Genomic DNA, 18,708 nt, shown 5'->3' on the forward strand with positions numbered 1-18,708 from the left:
GGACATTCACTGCACATTCGAGCTTCTCTCTTCTATTTCTCAAGAAATAAACACAAAAAGGACAAAATGTGTGTGTGTGTGTAGCTGGCGAGGTGACTTTGTAAAGAAATACTACGCGCATGCGCACGTAAGCATTCACGTCAACATGTCCGCCATATTGATGAGGGAAAGACCGCGCTGTAAACAAATACAAGTAAACGGAGGAGCTGTGGTTTTTCTGGATAATAATTTACATGATTTACCGGAGATGATAACGGCATCGTTTTCAAAAACTTGCCCTTTGAAACCCGTTTTCCAAAGTTTTCAGGCCCCGAAACGCCGTCGTCATGGAAACGAACAGCCAAACCGCATCAAAAGTTTTCGGTTTTTATTTGAAAACGTTGTGGTGTAAACGGCCCCTTAACAACTACAGCAAAATGCTGCTTTTATTGCTGAAGTCTTTCTGTAAACAAATAGAAATGAAATAGAATTTTTATGATTCACACTATATTACACTCCATTCTTCTTCTCAAAGACAACTCTTTTTGAAAATAATCAAGATTTCTTTTGTTAAAAAATCAATTTCATGATGCAGCTTATTATTAGAGCTGCAACTAACGATTATTTTCACAATCGATTAATTGGTCGATTATTTTTTAGATTAATCTGATGGGGCGGGGCAAACTTTCAGTGCCTTTTTTTGTTTATTTAAAATAAAATCCACAAACTGAGTGTTACAAATATAAATTCAGACTAAAACTTTACACAAATGTTTGTCCAAAACAGAAAAGAACCCAATACACACACACACACACACACACATACATATATATATTATTAATTTAGGACTGTAGTTTAATTCGGTGCTTTTTGTGAATCCATAAAAAAATAATGCATAAGTACTTATATATAATATAAATATAAACTAACTAAATAAGATAAATATATATAAACATTTATAAATAGAGTTAGATATATAGCATTATTTTTTATGGACCAGCAACGCGGCCTCGTTACTAACACTTTATTTTCAGTGCTTTTTGAACTGTCTCTCAGCCCTAAATAGTTCCGCGGTATTTGTGTGGAATTGGGATGAACGTCTAGTTAAAGGGTTGATGTCTCGCTGGCGCAGTGATTTGTTCTTTAGGAGTGTTTTTCTCTTGAACAGCTCTCTGTGTGGAGACTTGAGGTAGTTCTGTAGTCACAGGTGCACAAATCAGTCACACAGCTCCAGCTCCACCTGCGCCTCTCGCAGGGAAACGGTTTCTGTGCACTGGCTCCGTCCCAAATCACCTTGTATGGAATCTCTATCTCTAGTGCACTAGGTGCGGTAGAGACTCCATTCGTTCAGACCGTGTGTAGTGTACCTAGATACGCAGTCGTGCAGGATTTGGGCACAGGCCACGCTAATGAAACATCATCCATTTCAAGTCAAGTTGCTATTGTTAAACATTTCACTAAAACCTGTATGGAAACGTTGCTGTTCAGTTGTTCTATAAGCGCAATTTCAACCAAATACAGTGGAGTGTAAAAGTTTGTACCCCCTTTTGGTTTCTTTTGGACAGAAGGGTGTTAAATGTCCTAAACACTACAAAATTTGACTGTAAGTAGAAGTTAATTTTATTATCAGACTCGGATATCCATGTTAATATTTTTAATACTGCTCATTAGTGTTAAATGACTTGATGATTTTGTGGTCAGTAAACCGTTTTTGTGTTGATGATGTTATGGATCATTGTCCTGCTGGAAGATCCAACCACGGCCCATTTTAATCTTTCTGGCAGAGGCAGTCAGGTTTTTATTTAATATCTGTTGATATTTGGTAGAGTCCATGATGCCATGTATCCTAACAATATGTCCCGGTCCTCTGGCAGAAAAACAGTCCCAAAACATTAAAGATCCACCACCATATTTAACCGTGGGCATGAGGTACTTTTCCATATGACTACCTCTCTGTGTGCTTCAAAACCACCTCTGGTGTTTATTACCAAAAAGCTCTATTTTGGTTTCATCTGACCATAGAACCCGATCCCATTTGAAGTTCCAGTAGTGTCTGGCACACTGAAGACACCTGAGTGTGTTTTTGGATGAGAGTAGAGGCTTTTTTCTTGAAACCCTTCCAAACAGCTTGTGGTGATGTAGGTGACTTCAGATTGTAGTTTTGGAGACTTTCTGACCCCAAGACACAACTAACTTCTGCAGTTCTCCAGCTGTGATCCTTGGAGATGTTTTGTCCACTCGAACCGTCCTCTTCAGTGTGTTGAGACGATATAGACACACGTCCAATTCCAGGTTGATTCATAACATTTCCAGTTGACTGGAACTTCTTAATTATTGCCCTGATGGTGGAAATGAGCATTTTCGATGCTTGTGCTATTTTCTTATAGACACTTCCCATTTTGTGAAGCTCAACAACCTTTTACTGCACATCACAGCTACAGTGGTGCTTGAAAGTTTGTGAACCCTTTAGAGTTTTCTATATTTCTACATAAATATACACAAGATTTTCAGACAAGTCCTAAAACTACACAAAGAGAACCCATTTAAACAAACGTGACACATATTATACTTGGTCATTTATTTATTGCAGAAAATAATCCAATATTCCAATCTGGGAGTGGCAAAAGTATGTGAACCTTTTGCCTTCAGTATCTGGTCTGACCCCCTTGTGCAGCAATAACTGCAACTAATCATTTCCAGTAAATGTTGATTAGTCCTGCACATGGGCTTGGACATCAGTTTTGGTCATTCCAAACCAATAACTTTATTGTTCTTTAACCATTCTTTGTTTTGGGCCATTGTCTTATTGCATGCCCCACTTTCTCTTGAGATTCAGTTCAGTTCCTGGGTTCATTCTTGCCCTGTGTTTGGGGAACTCACCACTACATGAATTATAATCTTTCAGATAGCTTGGAGATTTAGTACGTGTAGACCTTCTCAACTCAGGGTTTTCCATCCCAAGGAAAGTTTCTGACACAGCCACTTCAGAAGTTCCTCCCAGTTTTTGTTTGTGACTTTCCTCAGAGAATGAGGAACCTGAGTCTTTTGTAGAAGGCACTGGAATGTCAACATCTGGCCGTGAAGTGTCTTACAACTCTGGTGCTGGTGCTACGGATGTTGCATTGTGCCCATCTCTCACCTGATCAATATGTCAGTGCACTACTTGCCCACTTCCCAATGCTACTGTGCACCATACAGGACCAGTCTTTTTCTGAACTGTTCCTGGATTCCAAGTAGGTCCAGAGCTGAAGTTCCTGGTATACACTGGGTCACCCACCACGAGATATCTTTCCTTTGCATGTTGGTCATGGTACCATTTTTGTCTCAATTGTTTGTGTCTCAATGAGACCCTGTGTAGACCAGTTTCCTTCCACACAGCAGTTTAGCGGCTGATTTGCCAGTGGTCGACTGTGGCGTCGTTCGGTAACTGAACAGCACTCTGGCTAGCTTTTTCAATGGACTCTCAGAACTCTTTTTCATCAGGGTTTTGAATGTTTGAACGGCCCTTTCAGTCAGACCACTGGAAGATGCATGGTAGGGTGCTGTGCTTGTGTTTGATTCTGTTTCTTTCGATAAACTCTTGGAATTCAGCACTGGTAAAAAACAAAAAAACTGCTATGGTCTGACATCACTACTTCTGGTATCCTGTGTTGGCTAAAGGTTTGTCTTAAGCACTGAATGGTAACTGTGGATGTAGACTTGTTTAACAGATAAGCCTCTATCCATTTTGAGAATGCCTCAAGAACATTCTACCCATCCACGGTGCATCGTAATCAATGTGAATCCTTCTCCACGGTTGCTCTGGCAACTCTCACGCGTGCAGTGGCGCGTTTGCTGGAGCGTTTCTGTTTTCCTGACAGACTGCACACGATTTGACCAATGCTTCCACCTCTGCATCCAATTGTGGCAACCACATATAGCTACGCACCAGGCCTTTCATCCTGGTAATTCCTGGATGGGTTTCGTGTAGATGTCTTAGAAGAGCCGCACGCCGCGGATGTGGAATCACTACGCAAGTCCCCCATCACACAAAGCTGCCCTGTATGCAGAGTTGATCCTATTTCCTTACATATTCGGGATGTCACGATACCAAAAATCTAGTCGTCGGTACCGATACCACCAAAAGTACACGATGCTCAATACCACGGTGTGCTTTTTATTTAAAAAAAAAAAAGAGAGATTTAAAAAAAATTATAAAATTAAAAACTCCTGGAGGACATCCTCCTCTGGCTGATACTGGCAGAGAGAGAGAGGGATATTTTAGTTCAAACACTCTGACCATGACTAATAAGTGCTAAGGTGCACTCCTAAACGCACGCACACACACCCCTTATACTCTGAAAGCAAGCATTAGTTTAAATTCACTGATACGGTGGCAGGATAAAAAGATTTATTAAAAGCATGAACATGTGAATAATTATTAGTGACATGAGGCTACATTTAGCTGACAGGACACGGGCTGAATGGCGATGCATGGTGGTCCATTAGGAGGTAGTTTATAACATTGCAATGCGTTAGCGTTTAACAAATAACTGGATATCGCAAACATTACATGGAGCATAATGTTAGCTGATTTCACGGCTACAATACCAGCTTCCTCAAACATAATATAGGACCTGTCTTTCGACTGTAATCCTGTGGCATTAATTTTGTGACCTAAAAATACCTCTACTTCTCCCATGAACTCGCACTTGCTCCTTCTTTGCCTCAGTCCACTCTTTTCTATCCTACTCAGTACCTCATCCAAGTTCTGCAGATGTTCATTAGCCCCTGAGACTAAAATGTCATCCAGATAAACTGTGACGCGTGTGATGTCTTGCAGAATCCCTTCTATTGTGCACTGGAAGATCGCTGGACTTGAAGCAACTCCAAATGGTGGCCTGTTGTAAGTACATAATCCTTGTGCATGTTGATTGTAACATACTTATTGGAATTTTTGTGCAGCATTATCTTCTGATGCGCATGGGTCATGTCCAGTTTGGAGAATTTTTCCTCCTGCCAACTGAGCAAATAATTCTTCTACCTTGGGAATTGGATACTGCTCCACACTAGAGCTGGATTTACTGCGAATTTATAATCCTACAAATTGGGATAGAACCATCAGTTTCCTGAATGGAACAATGGGAGCTGCCCACTCTGCAAACTATTGGTTTTATTTACTTATATATATGTATATATATATATATATATTAGTGTACATATGTTTATTTCAGTACATTTTCATGGTACGGTCAGTACTGTTTATTTTTGTAATAAAGTGAACTTAATTTTTCCACTGAGTGTTATATTTTCATTCAGTAGTAATCGGTTATTAGTAGTTGCTACCCGACTTGGTTATCGGTGTCTGTAATATCCACTATCGGTCAGCCTTTAAAATAGATTAATGTGTATGACATGTTCTTCTTTAATTAATAAAGAAATGCACTTGTTGACAACTTGCTGTGGTATAAGGGGAATAAAACACTTCAGAATGTGCAGTTCTACCTTAGGGTGGTAACGGTCATGCCACTTCATTGGATCGTTGACTACTTTCCTATAACCGCATGTTTATTCCTTACATAAATTAAACACAAAGCATGTAGGGGTTCTACATGCATGTAGTATTTGCACAATCAATAACCTATTAGAGTAATACCTTGTGGTATATAAACTGAACTTTGTGTTTGATGTGTCTGCAGTGTCCAAAGCCCGTGGTGGTGGCAGTGCATGGCGTGTGTGGGGGAGCAGGTCTGTTGGGAGTGTTAAGTACCATCATCTCATACACTCAGCAAACAATATGGATGGAACTTTCCAGAGTTGTGGTGTCACTTTCCTGCAAAGCTTTAACTATCAGAGAGTTATCTTTTACTGGGGCTTTTAGCTGCAGGAGACTGAATTACTAACAGTTTTTTTTGTGGATCTGATTTCTTCTTTCGCAGGAGTGGATCTAATCACAGTCTGTGATATTCGTCTGTGCACACAGGATGCCTGGTTTCAGGTGAAGGTATGAGGAACATTAACTTGGCATACATTGCTTGCTTACATGTTTACACCAAGATCTGTAAACAAGTTATTTTGGTCCATATGATCATGTATAGAGACAGTAAGTGATGAGAAGATAAGAATGGGCTGATTGTTCTGACTTGTACAAGCCCCTGTGAAGAGTTGACCACAAGGGGGCACACTCTGAACAATTATTTACATTTGCAGTTTGTTGAAGATTAAATAAACCACAGTGAGCATCAGATGTCTGGTTTTAATACAAAGTGGACTATTTTATGATATTACCATCTTGTCATTTATCAAAGAAGAGCTACAAAACCTGAAATTTGTTCATTTTTAGACAGAAAAATTCTGCAGTGTAGCTGTTCTAGTGGGCTTTCACACTGGAAGTTTAGTCCAAAACAGAGCAGTTTGCATGAACAGTTGGTAATGTGACCGTCGTAATGTGGACTGGGAAGTGCACTGCGGTACCGAACCCGAGACTACCTGTAGAAGGTGGTCGAGTTCGGTTACACAGGAACTGTGAATGTGAATTGTCCCGTGAATGTGAACGCAACTTGTATCCGGGTCCTCACTTGTTCTGGAAGTAGAGTAACCTGTGCTGAAGGCCTGTTGTGGTGATGACGTGTCATGACGTGTTTTGGCCCAAATCTGCAGTAACTTTGAAAAAGTGGAAGCTCCGCTGAATATTGTGCAGTTTCTTGATTTTGTGTTAATTTCTGTGATCACAAAATGGTGAAATTCTGGACTGACACATGGAAGATATGGAATGATAACAGAAGAATGTGACTTTGGGTTGTACCGTGTATTTTTTTTTTTTTTTCATGTAGCTTTATTATTTAGTATAAATGAAGGCAAGTGTGTGTTCTGTTCTTCATCTCTGCAGTCGTGTGTTCCCTGATAGTCAATGATTGCTGGAGCTCTGGAAATAGCAGGTGAGATTGCAGGCCGGAGTCCCGTTGCTGTCCAGGGAACCAAATCAACCTCCTCTACTCCTGAGACCACAGTGTAACTGAGAGCCTAGACTACATGGTAAGAATCTGCTTAAGACATGAATAGCATTTTTAGCCTCAAGGTAGACCTATGCACACACAGTATGGCCGCAAACACAAAGTAGAGCGGTCGAAATCTGAGATTTCTCCTCTGCGTCTCCAGGCTACTTGGAACATGAACATGTTGCAGACACAGGATCTTATGAAGTCAGCGCAGGCAGCCCTGGAAAAGAAGAGTTTGAAAGACGTGCCCTTCTCCAAGCTTTAAAGGAGAAGATCCAGGGCTGTTGAAGCTGCGGTGGAACTGAGACTTCATCATCCACAGATCTTTAGTTCTTCTTGCTAAGTCTGAGTTTCTTTTTAGTCTTTTTATTTTTAGACTGGTCAAAAGACTGATTAGTGGAAGTGAAATGATAGATGAACTTTTAATTACTTGCTTTATTATTTGCAGGTGCCTTGTACAGTAAGACTGGGTAACTAATACTCAAAAGCTTGTTTTGTGTGTTAACATGTACAGTAGATGTACATATTTTTTCTGGTGCTGTGTGACTGCAGAATGTAGTGCAGTTGACACATTAAATTTCCTTGGATGCTCACTTTTAACTCGAGGAGGTCACAGTTTGCCCAGACATCTTTTTTTAAATCCGTCAATCCGTCACCCACACGTCATTCTGGGGGACGAAGAGGAGGAAGCTGGACAGATAAATTTATTTATTTATCTATCATTGGTGTGTTTCCTCAATCGAGTGCAGAAAGAAGAAAAACAACACAACTGATTTAAAATAAAAATATAGAAAACAATCTAATGTAAGGTTCTGATCCAGTTTGCTTTCAGCAGGAAGGCTGTCCTCTTTCCTGTTGCTCTTTCCCTTCTATTAGTCCATTTGTCCAGTCTGAATCGGTTTGATTCATTTTGAGACGAATTGAGTCAAATAATTTTCTAGTGAGAGTCGCACACTTCCAAACGAACTAGACTGAGATGAGTATTTGATTCTCACTAGAAAGTTATTCGACTCTGAATCAACTCGAAATGAATCAGTCAAACTGATTCAGACTCTATAAAAGGACTATGAGATGTGATTAAGATATATATTCCAATGTTTTGCTTTACAATTCCACTGTGTGTGTGTGTGTGTGTGTGTGCGCGCGCGCGCACGTGTGTTTTTCAGGAGAACGAGAAACTCTGACACAAGAGTACATCCTGACCGTTGGTACTGTGTACACATCAACATACACACACGTCTCCATGCTGGATATCTCAGGAGCTTTCACACACAGTGTTAGGAATATCCCGGGACAGAGAAACGCACCTCCTAAGTGAGCGAGTTTAGCGTCAACCAGTGAAATTTGCTGTAGCGTGAACACTTCGCCTCTGTGAGCCTCACGCTCCGTCAGGTTCACTGTAATTAGACATAAAATGTACATAATGTTTATTTTTCATACATTTAGGAGTTAATGTTTTTTTTTTTTTACTCTTCGAGGAACAGAAATGATCTTTCGAGGCAGCTTCTTCATCACTACCTGCTCCGTTTGACTCAAAAATGTAACGACCGGTTTCAAAAAGTCACGATGTCTTCAGTTCATGTGATTTTACTGTTGAATTTAAACAGGAAATGTGAAATATTTTTGTTCCTTTGTTTCCTCTACTGTCTTTTTGCTGTGATCTTGAACACAGTTGCAATTTTTTTAAAATAATAAATAAATGATCATTCTAGTTCTCTCACTTTCCTTGTCCTAATTGTCCTGTATCTGTTAAATCCGTTTCATCTCTGGTCTTTCTGTCTGTATGAACACTTGTAGAAATGACTTGTAGTCCATATTTTTAAATGATTCATGATTTTGAATTTAAATAAAGATATTCTTTAATTCTGTATTTTGTCATTTAATTATCATTAGAAATCAGAAGATCAGATTAAAGCCACGGCTTCTTTACCTGCCGAAGCTGTAAAACTTTCAATAAACCAGTCAATAGATCAGCTGAATAAATGTAGATTTTTATTTACTGATTAGATGTATTGATGGTGTTGATAGATTATTTGAAGATTTTTATTGATCTTGAACAATCATTCAGTTAAATATTTTTTTTAAAAAAACTTGATAAATAGTTGATGAAATAAATGTAGTGTAATGTACTGAGTCAAATATGAAAACTACAAATAAATAAAATCTATTTATATCTGTGTATAATTAAAAACCTCACTTAATACAAGAAATTCATATCCTAAATGTTGCAAGTGATTAATCTGATCATTTTATTCACCTGTTTAATTATTACTTTCTAAATAATAAACAAATGAATGTTCTGGATTCATGAGGAATGTTTACATTTTGTGTCCAAACTCAAAAGTTTAAACAAAGTGTATATTTATGATGATAAAGCACAAAGAACGTGAAACCTCAAAACGACTACAATCATCAATGAATTAAATATTGATTAAAAAAATTAAATTAAACAAGAGTAAGATGAAGTATATTTTTAATTAAAATGTAATTAGAAAGGAGCACTTTCAAAGTGGATTTGATTTAAAATAATGATAAAGCTGTTTTTTTTTTATGTATTTGTATATCTTATCCTCTACCGTGTTTAAGAAGAAGAGAATAATGAAGCTTTTTATGAAATAATATTTGGGTTTATTTTATTTTATTCTCACAGATTCAAATTTACGTCAACGTCCGTTACGTTGGTGACGTCACCGCGAGCGCGAGAAGTCGAAGTGAGGAGCAGAAAGCGTTGTTAGTGTTAGTTCTGGCCCGTTTGGACCCAAACTAAAGTGAGTTTATTCGGTTCTGTGTAACCGAACCCGTTTTGTGCTGTACTGTGTGTATGTGTGTAGTTAACGGTGTTAACACCTGTGTTTCAGGTGTATCAGTATGAAGCAGGCGGTGACGGCGCAGTGGTTCACTCTCGGAGCTCGGTTCACTAATGACCGAATCACCGGGGAACCGACCAAAGATAACTCACCCCCGCACAGAGAAGAAGAACGAGAGGAGAAGTGAGAAATAACATTTTATAACTTTTTTTATTCACTCCTCTGGTTCAATATTAATGTTAATATTATACAAATATGCTAGCGGTGCTAGCTTTTGAGGAGGCAGTTCAGTCCACGCATGCGCAGTGTAATTAATGAGCAAGCTAATCGAAATGAGATTAGCAAATAGGTCGATGTTATTTTTGATTCTATTTAAAACGATGAATTCACTCTGTCAATAACTGCCCCGTCTGAGAATATTGCATGATTTACTTTTATAAGTGGACGTGGCTGAACGACATTTAGCTTCACTGGCTAATTAGAGCTCTTTTACTAATTTAATGGCTGTCATCCGGCTTCGCGCATGCGCAGTGTGGGTTTAGGCGCTGTAGTCTTCTTCTTTTGAATTATTATTATTATTATTATTATTATTATTATTGAGACCATTTGGGGTGAATTTGGAGCATGTGGGGGGTTTGAGTGACCCCAGAATGACCTATAAATATTCTTTTAATATCTCCAGAACTGAAGCAGCACAAACGAAAATTTTTACGGCACAAACCAGCACAAACTATTCTGCCGATGTTTTGTGTTGGTGGGGGGGCAACTTCACGCAGGGTGTGTGTGTGTGTGTGTGTGTGTGTTTGTTTGTGTTTGTTTGTGTTTGTTTGTATGCTCTTCAAATATCCAGGTGTTAGATGGTCAAGTGTGTAGTGTACAGATAGAGTGCACAATTTAAGAAATAGGAACCAGTCAGAGAGAGGATATCGTAATAAGAACAGGAAGCACTGACCAAATAAGGAAATTAAACCGGTACAAGGCGTATGGGAGGCAGGAGAACGTGACCATTATGTTGAATTATAACGTGTTGGATTATAGAAATAAATGAAGTGGTACTGATTGTGTGTGTGTTTTAGGATGAGCTGGAGTGGGGCAAAGAGAACTGCATTCAGATCAAACGGATACGAGAGGTTACGACTCTCTCTCACTCACTCACTCGCACACATCTATACACACACTTCTTGACACAGATCCCTAACTATCATTTCTGGTGTGTGTGTGTTACAGGTGGCCGAGTTGTTTGAGGATCTGAAGAATCGAGTGTCACAATTCAACATGCACATCAGCGAAACTTCTCCCTCTGACTACACCAGCGCGCACACACAGAAATTCATAGTGCAGGTAACACACACACACACACACACACACACACACATGAGTAGAACAGGTGTAGTTTAACAGCATATGTGTATAAAGAGGCTTTTTTCTTCAGGTCAAAATATATACAGCAGGGGTGCCCAAGGTAGATCGCCATTAAAAAAAAAGATGTTAGTTGACGTACAGGGCAGCCAATCTGAGATCTCGTCTTTTCTCTCACCACGCGTGTGCGATCAAGCGCGCCAGTGCTAAGGGCTAGGGAGCGAGATCGTGGGGAGAGGACATTTTTCAGTCTTTTAAAGACTTCATTGACAAAACCCAGCTCCCAGTGTGCAAATTGATATCAGTCAATGGTTGAGCAGCACAAATGGATTCATTGCCAAGTGCAGGGAAGACGATGCTTTCCCTGACTTCCTTAACTACCACTGCATAATACACCAACAAGCCTTATGCGCAAGAATGCTAAACATGAAAGAGATCATGGATGTGGCAACAAAGATCGCCTGTTCTATACGTGCTAGATCACTTCAAAGACGGCTGTTCCGTGCACATCTGGAGAAGGCAGACTGCGACCAATCAGCTCCTGCTACACACTGACGTGAGATGGCTTAGTAGGGGTAAATTCCTGCAGAGATTTCGAGAGCTCTGTCCGGAGATAAGGGAGTTTCCTTTTGCTGTTAAACATGCAGAATACACCCAAGTCAATGATGATCAGTGGCTGCTGGACTTTTTTTAACCGAGCATTTTTAACCGATCTGACCAACTTAATTTGGAGCTGCAAGGAAAAGACAAAAATTAAAGGCAGGTAATGCCTTTAAACGGAAAATGCAACTTCTGTTCTCAAAGCTGCAGCGCCATGTTTTTGGGAACTTCCAAAACCTCGCGTCAGATCTGGAGACGCAGCGGAAGGCTTGTGCGCAGTTTAACATTGCACGCTACACGGAGCAGATTGACAGCTGTCGGTCAGAGTTTGACAGACGCTTTCAAGACTTTGCTTTACTGGAGCCATTCGCCACATTCATGTGCTACCCGTTTAGGGACAATGTTGAGGTTGATTCACTCGCATCGAAAATTGCAACGCTGTTTCACCTGAACTCGTCTGGAGTGGAGGATGAGATTTTGAAACTACAGACTGACATTCAGCTGAAGTCCAGAGCTCATGGACAGTTTTGGAACTTACTCACAGGGGAAAAGTACCCAAACATGAGGAAATGTGCCACCTCCTTGACTGCATTATTTGGCTCTACTTATTTATGTGAGTCAGCCTTTTCCCTCATGAAGATCATTAAGTCCAAATACCGTTCCACAATGACTGATCATCATTTGGAGGCCTGCTTGAGGCTGGCTACCAGCAGCTACTGTCTGGACTATGCAACCCTGGCTGATTCTATTCAGTGCACGTCGTCAGAGTAAGGTAATGACCAAAAATGTACTGAATTGTAGCGTGCCATGAGGGTTCATGCAGTTATGCAAGGTACATGAACATATAGTGAGTGTGTGTGTGTGTGTGTGTTATATATAAAAGTATACGCAGTGTATATATAAATATGTTTAGCATTTTTAGTGTAGGTAGATCTCTTTGACTGGTCATGTTAAAAGTAGCTCGCAAGTCAAAAAAGTGTGGGCACCCCGATATACAGTAAATATAAATATTAGTCATAATTCGCAGCCTTAGAAGCACAAGCATCCAAAGTAAAATTGCAAATGCAGAGTTTAAAATTGTCACCATGATGACAAAGTCCAAGAAGTGTAACTTACTCCTGCAGAAAATAAATAATAATTATTATTAAGTATCAGTGATGTTTCCGTTGTTCAGGTGGCGATTGCAGGCGCATTTTATCCGAACTGCTTCCTCCAGGGAACTGTGGACGAGGAGCTCGCCTCCAAGGAGCTCTATGGAAACGACCCCAGGACCACCGTAGTGGTATTCAGTCAGCTTCCATTTAACTAGGGGATTAATAATAATAATAATAATAATAATAATTCTCTCTCTCCCTCTCTCTCTCTCAGGTGTGTAATCTCCCTCCATTTGCATTCCTCTACTATAAACAGCTCCAGTCTCTCTTCAGACACTGGTTAAGTCAAATCCATCTCCTTTGACAGCTCCAGGTGTGTGTGTGTGTGTGTGTTTAATTGTGATTTTCTATAAATATGTATTGTGGGTCTGTGTGTATCAGGGCCTATGTAGAGTTCTACCGCTCGTCAATGAGAGGTTCTGGCGTTCTCCCAGAGGTCTCTCTGTCTCTCCTCCTCGCGCAGCAGAGACTTCCTCTCCATCTCAATGTTTAACCCGCTGGAGAGGTGGAGACTTGGGCAGGGGGGTAGTGTATCTCACACCTCAGATATACACGGTACACACACACACACACACACACACACACACACACACACACTCTGCAGTGAGCATCATCAGATGAGTCATAGTTACATTTTAAGTGAGAGTAGTCATGTGACCACATCCCCTAGACAGTGTGATGTTTAGATGATGTTCTGTACATTAGTGCTGTTCTGTTACAGGTCTCTCTCTCTGTGTCTCTCTCACTCACTGTGTGTGTGTCTCTCTCTCTCAGGGTGAATGTGGATTTTCAGAATCAGTCAGTGAGCCCTGTCGGGGTTCTGAGCAGCTCCATTGAGTTGGAGAATCTTCCGTCTAACCCTGTCTTTATCGTCAATATCACCGAGGTGTCTGTTCCGCCTCTTTCACTTTCAGTGCACAAATAAAAAAAAGCAGTGGCTCGTGTGTGTCTGTGTGTGTGTGTGTGTGTGTGCGCGCACTAACAGGATTTCAATGTGTGTTTGTCTGTCTGTGTGTGTGTGTGTGTGTGCACTAACAGGATTTGTGTGTGTGTGTGTGTGTGTGTAGGTCATCAAAGTCGGGCATTTCTGGGGTTTCCAGGCTCACGCGGCAAGTCTGGAGAAACAGAGGTGGCTGACAGTGGCCGTTACACGGGCGCTCTGCCCACTTCCTGTCTCACTTTATCCAAATCTTCTGTGTCTCGCCCCTTTCTCTGAAACTCACACCAAACCTGGGAACTACTACAGAGCCAAAATACTGCATGTCATGGGGAGTAATGTGGAGGTAACATCTGTACACACACACACACACACACACACACACACACACACACACACACACACACACACTTACACCTACTAAAGCGCCTCCGTGATGGAGAATGGAGTGGTTACAGGAAAACTGCACATTGAGTGTACACATGTGTGTGTGTGTGTGTGTGTGTGTGTGTACAGGTGTTCTTTGTGGACTCTGTGTGTGTGTGTGTACCAGAAGTGTATATACTGAGGGGAGTGTGTGTGTGTGTGTGTTCGTTCAGGCTCAGGAGTTCAACGTGGCGTGTTTGGCATCATCGGCACAGTCGGTCAAGAAGTCAGTGTTACAGAGTAAGTCTTTTAATTCATTCAGTACAACAATATCAAGAAACACAAACAAACATCACAAGCTCATCACACAACTTGGTGACGTCTTCCACGTCCTTCATCTGAAAACACACAGACGAAATAGAAATCACACACTGCAAGGACACAGCCAGGTTCTGTTTTACACACACCTGAGAGGAGATAAACCAGCTGAACTTTCTAATCTTACATTAAACATCCAACAAGCAGCTTTCGGGTCACAGTGACTACGTTTACATGGACAGCAGTAATCTAATTATTGACCTTAATCTGAGTAAGATAATAATGTGACTAAGGTGTTTACATGCGTCGCTTTTAGAATACTCCTGTCATGTTCCCGTTTTACATGTTTTAGAACATAATTAGATTAACAGCCCGCGTCATTACGTCACCGCGCCACGCCGTCCGACGTCCCTCCAGAATTTCACGTATCAACATGCAGTTCGTCTTCGTCATGGGACCGTATACAGTTTTGCATGTTTTTATTTAATTTTTTACGAACGCTTCAAGTGCAGTTAATTGTCATGCCATACATGCTAATACACGACTGCTTGAAGCCGTGGGCTGCGTCCCAAATCGCGTAGTTACTGTCTATACAGTAGCCGAGATACATGTATTTTTCCCCACTACAGGCCTATAGTAGGAAAGTATGCTCGCCGTAAAACTGCCGTGTGTGATCGTGTCCTGTCGCAAAATGCGGTGAAAACTCTCACACGACGTTCATAGTGTGATTAAGGTGTTTACATGTGTGTAATACACGTCCATAATGCGACTAAAACAGGAGTACTCCACCTGTCTTAATTAGATTATTGCTTACTTCGATTATGACCTTAATTAGATTAAGGTAAAAAATTGCTGTTTACATGGTAGTTTCTTAATTAGAGTATGGTCTTAATCGGATCAAGAGTGGATTATTGTTGTCCATGTAAACGCAGCTAGTGAGAGATTAATGACAAGTTCCTGTAACGCTTCTTCTGCTTTAAACTCGAACCTGAGGGTTACGACGCCATCTCAAACTAAAACAACTTCCATCTACAAAGCTACAGTGCAGAAGAGTTATTCTGACCGGGGCAGGGGCTGGTAAGGTGTGAAAGCAGCTTGAAGTATTTCAGTGTAGTACATTCTGCTCAAGAGTCACTTTGGCTCCCTCCGCTCTAATCTTGGCCAGCTGCTGGATCTGCTGGAGCATTCAGCGCAGCTAAGTGTGCTTGAGTTAGTTGTCTTACTGTTTGTGCTGCGCTGCACGTTAAACACAGTCAGTCAAACAGGTGCGTAATGAATGCGCAGAGAGACAGAGAATAAGAGTGAATAAGTTCAGACGTTACCCTAACAAAACAGTGGCGTTATTGAGGAGTTGCTAGATCGGGTCCTGTGCAGGTGGTTCTTGCAGAGGCGGTCCTTGCGCACGGGATCTGGATCTGGACCGACGTCCGGACATGGTCCAGTTAATTTTTTTTCCACAAAACTATAAGTGAACACACAAGTATATCTATGAATATATATACACTAAAATAACAACAATGAATGCAAACTTGTCCCAATTTGTGAAGGTCAAACATAAGCACGCACCACACAGCGCTGACTGCCTCGTGCAGTGACGGTTAGCGCTTTTTCTTGTTAACAAAAACATTGTTTTTAAATGAAGAAGTGTCGATTAAATAGTTTTTTTTTTTGCATAAAGGAGAGTTAAGCTCGTCTTGGGAATACATTAAGAAGATTGAATACAAATTTTGTGTGTGTTAAGACAAAAAAAAAAAACGTTATGTGGAACCGTCATGCTAAGCATGGTGGGGGGCAAAAAAAACGAGGCATTTACGACCAAAAGGGTTTTTCTTTATGTAATTCATAGAATTTCCATACTCAAATCACTTTTAATACTTTTTTCATGTACAAAACTTGATCGCCTGAACAATTCGATTATTATAATTTAGATAAGGCTAATTATCTGACTAAAACCAGCTGGCATTTGCTCGTTACTTATTACAAACGATTTAACTAGCATTAGTTTAAAAACAAGAACACAATTCTAAACAGAACTATAAAAATAAATATCAAATTTTGCTTAAACATCCTTACTGTGACTGTATACTCCTGAGGAAGGCGCAGTTTGAAAAAACCTCCCTCGCGCTGTATCAACCCGCGCACACGTTTATTTTAAGATGTAAATTATATTATTTCATATTATATGGACTGATATTTAAAAAAACAAAAGTCAAATAAAAATGCAATAAAAAATTTTCAACATAAGACACGGTACTATTTTCAGTGGAAGAATACTGGTTCAGTTTGGGTAGTGAGATGAACATCGGCGCTACATTTTCCTCTTTGACAATTAGAAGATGGCATGAGTTTCAATTCAAAATGGCATCTGTCCTCCAGATGGCGCTCAAACACAGACAAATACAGTAACCTACAGACGGTTAAAAGCTGATGGTTTCCTAAAACTCCCTTGTGGGGAGGAAAGACTGGTAATTACACCCTTTTTTAGTTATTACGAATGTTATACGACTTAAAATTAGTAATTTTTCCTGGTTTAAAAGGCTGTATTCTACTGGAGAAAATCTAAATGGAGCAACGGAATTTTAAAATGATTGTCAACTCAACAACTTGTGTTCATAATTATGGTAAATAACACTTAAATTCCTTTTAAATAATGTGAAATAAAAGTGTGTGTGTGTGTTGAGCTATCCTGTTTGACATTAATCTTAGTTCACTATTTCCTTAGAAAGCTGTTAGCCTTTTTCCTAATATGATCATGTTTGTGTTAGTCTACTTTTAATTAGGACTCTTTATTGTTTAAGATATTTAAAAATAAATATTTTATGCTGTATATTTATCAATTAACCAACAGTATTTCTCATTGCTATTGTTTTAATTCAGTTAACAGTTACCATGAGCAGAGAGATAACATTTAACTGTTTATGACCTCCTGATTTAAAGCTTAAACAAGAAAAGATTGGTATCTGGACCGGTATTGGCTGTAAAAATCCTGATCGGAGCATCCCTAATGAACACCATTAAACTAAAGCGCTCTGCATCTGAAGGGTAAATGAACTCACCCAATCACATCCTATATGAGATTATTCAGATATCTACACAATACACACAGAGCGGTTCGAGAACTGACTCCAGCCCAGAACCATGACAGTGGAAATGTCTAATAGTGCAGCTTTAAATATATTTAAGAGGAGCAGACTTCAAACACTGAACATTGATGTTTATTGTATTTGTTTACAAGGTGGAACAGGTTAACGGTTGTTTTTTTGCATACAGTCTGTAAAATGAACTGAAAATATTAGATTTAGTTTATCAGAAGGTAAATTAATGTGTCATGGCTCACACGATGTTCCTAAAGTCTGTCATAATTGACCAGCTCAAGTTTTCACATGCCTACTTATATTTACTTATATTGTGGCACATTAATGTTACCATCTCTAAAATAAAAAAAAAAGAAAAGAAAAAATGTTTAAAAAAGAAAAAAACCCTAAACTTCAACTGTGCTCCTAAATTTTTGTAATTAGGAGCACAAGTGTTCCTAAAAGAAGTTGTCTTGCGTCTCTCCTCCTGTAAACACTGTTAGATTTGTAAATGATCAGGAATGTAGCACAACATGGAGGTGAAAGCAGCGGTCTGTTTATTTAAATGTGAAAGTGCAATAAAAATATGTTGTCCCTAAAATCAATCAATAATCGAGATCTCAATATTGATCAAAATAATCGTGATTATCATTTTGGCCATAATCGTGCAGCCTACCTGCATTATTAGATAAAAATCTTAAAAATTCATGTGACATGGACGTTAAAGTCATTTGCTTATGTCATGTTTCATGTAGGTTATTTTTGCAGGAATGATGCCGTTTGTCAAGTCATGTCGGATTTCCCATGTTAAATCATAGCACTTCTTCTCTGTCGGCACCACATACGTGTTTGGGACGTATTTTCTCAGAGGCTTTGGCTGTAAATAATTAAATTACACACACAAAATGTCATTTTTATAAAAATGCATGCGATTAAAAAAAAAAAAAAACTCCTTCATACAAACATGAATCATCTGGATGTAACTTACAGGCGGAGGCTAGTATGCAAATTTTTCGTGAAGATTGAAAAAACAAGTGTATTAGTCACATGATACTCTAAGAAACAAAAAGAGTAACGGTACCTGGATGGACGAGTGTAGCTTTTTACGTTTCCCTCCAGGGAAATGAAACCTCCCCC

At 39.7% G+C, this 18,708-nt stretch overlaps 2 long non-coding RNA genes across 7 annotated transcripts in view; both read left to right on the forward strand.

Annotated features, from left to right (window-relative positions):
- Nucleotides 1-9,297, forward strand: part of LOC128604811 (uncharacterized) — a 10,188-nt gene extending 891 nt beyond the window's left edge. The window contains exons 2-7 of one of the 5 annotated variants that reach the window (XR_008385308.1): nucleotides 4,802-4,864; nucleotides 5,658-5,706; nucleotides 5,898-5,962; nucleotides 6,848-6,993; nucleotides 7,117-8,327; nucleotides 8,441-9,297. This is a non-coding gene — a long non-coding RNA (uncharacterized LOC128604811). Of the gene's footprint in view, nucleotides 1-4,801; nucleotides 4,865-5,657; nucleotides 5,707-5,897; nucleotides 5,963-6,847; nucleotides 8,328-8,434 lie in introns of all 5 variants that reach the window. The other 4 variants (XR_008385306.1, XR_008385305.1, XR_008385307.1 and 1 more) reach the window with 4 other exon arrangements.
- A 1,483-nt stretch (nucleotides 9,298-10,780) lies between these two features.
- On the forward strand, nucleotides 10,781-14,177 carry LOC128604818 (uncharacterized). 2 transcript variants are annotated; one of them, XR_008385319.1, is made up of 7 exons: nucleotides 10,781-10,893; nucleotides 10,991-11,104; nucleotides 12,897-13,004; nucleotides 13,091-13,189; nucleotides 13,258-13,431; nucleotides 13,651-13,762; nucleotides 13,944-14,177. It is a non-coding gene; the product is annotated as an uncharacterized LOC128604818 (long non-coding RNA). The 2 variants fall into 2 exon arrangements; XR_008385318.1 differs by lacking the exons at nucleotides 10,781-10,893; nucleotides 10,991-11,104; nucleotides 12,897-13,004; nucleotides 13,091-13,189 and having other exon boundaries at nucleotides 13,200-13,431.
- The last annotated feature ends 4,531 nt before the right edge of the window (nucleotides 14,178-18,708 follow it).

This window comes from Ictalurus furcatus, unplaced genomic scaffold (assembly GCF_023375685.1).
Source record: "Ictalurus furcatus strain D&B unplaced genomic scaffold, Billie_1.0 scf3, whole genome shotgun sequence".
In the NCBI taxonomy this organism is placed as follows: domain Eukaryota; kingdom Metazoa; phylum Chordata; class Actinopteri; order Siluriformes; family Ictaluridae; genus Ictalurus; species Ictalurus furcatus.